The sequence below is a fragment of the Triturus cristatus genome, chromosome 11 (assembly GCF_964204655.1).
Source record: "Triturus cristatus chromosome 11, aTriCri1.1, whole genome shotgun sequence".
Taxonomy (NCBI): domain Eukaryota; kingdom Metazoa; phylum Chordata; class Amphibia; order Caudata; family Salamandridae; genus Triturus; species Triturus cristatus.
In genome coordinates this window covers 54,816,382-54,817,507 of record NC_140594.1, presented here as the reverse complement: position 1 = coordinate 54,817,507, position 1,126 = coordinate 54,816,382, and the positions used below count along the sequence as shown (strand labels likewise).

Below are 1,126 nucleotides of genomic sequence, written 5' to 3'. Positions count from 1 at the left end.
GTACAATACGAATTCCCCCGGCCGTCCCTCTTAATCATGACCCCAGTTCCGAAAACCAACAAAATAGACCCGAAGTCCTATTCCATTATTCCTAGCTGAAGTATTCAGGTGACCGGCCTCCTTTGAACACTCTAATTTTTTCAAAGTAAATATTTCGGACCCCCAGGACACTCAGTCAAGAGCATCAAGGGGGCGCCGAAAGGCAGGGACTGGGACAGGCAGAATCTTGCCTCGCGGCAGACCGCCAGCTCGATCCCAAGATCAAACTACGAGCTTTTTAACTGCAGCAACTTTAATATACACTATTGGAGCTGGAATTACCGCGGCTGCTGGCACTAGACTTGTCCTCCAATGGATCCTCGTTAAAGGATTTAAAGTGTACTCATTCCAATTACAGGGCCTCGAAAGAGTCCTGTATTGTTATTTTTCATCACTACCTCCCCGAGTCGGGAGTGGGTAATTTGCGCGCCTGCTGCCTTCCTTGGATGTGGTAGTTGTTTGTCAGGCTCACTCTCCGGAATCGAACCCGGATTCCCTGTTACCCGTGGTCACCATGGTAGGCACAGAAAGTACCATCGAAATTTGATAGGGCAGACATCCAAATCTATTGTCGCCGTCACGGGGACGTGCAAGGTGCCCAACGTTATGTAGAGTCACCAAAGCGGCCGGGCGAGCCTGAATTGGTCTTGGTCTGATAAATGCACGCATCCCGGGAGGTCAGCGCTCGTCAGCATGTATTAGCTCTAGAATTACCACAGTTATCCAAGTAACAGGAGGAGCGATCAAAGGAACCATAACTGATTTAATGAGCCATTCGCAGTTTCACTGTACCGACCGTGTGTACTTACACGTGCATGGCTTAATCTTTGAGACAAGCATATGCTGCTGGCAGGATCAACCTTGTAACCGCACCTGCTGACGGAGTGGGTTCAGGGGGCCACGTGCCCATATCCCCGACCGGACAACCTTTGCGCACCCCTCCCTCTCGGGAGCCTGCTGGGGGAAGGAGCCCACCCGCCTGGGCAGGAGGGCTCGCTGGAGGGGTGGAGAGGTGCGATCGCATGGGCACCGGCAGGCGCAGCTGTCTCCCCCGGAAGGGAGAGGCGGGCCGAGGCGCAGCCTGAGC

General features: G+C 53.6%; 1 non-coding gene across 1 annotated transcript in view; it reads right to left on the bottom strand.

The window, feature by feature from the left end:
- Nucleotides 1–905, bottom strand: part of LOC146783216 (18S ribosomal RNA) — a 1,819-nt gene extending 914 nt beyond the window's left edge. The window contains exon 1 of the ribosomal RNA XR_014971379.1: nucleotides 1–905. This exon is cut by the window's left edge and continues 914 nt beyond it. This is a non-coding gene — a ribosomal RNA (18S ribosomal RNA).
- Nucleotides 906–1,126: the final 221 nt, after the last annotated feature.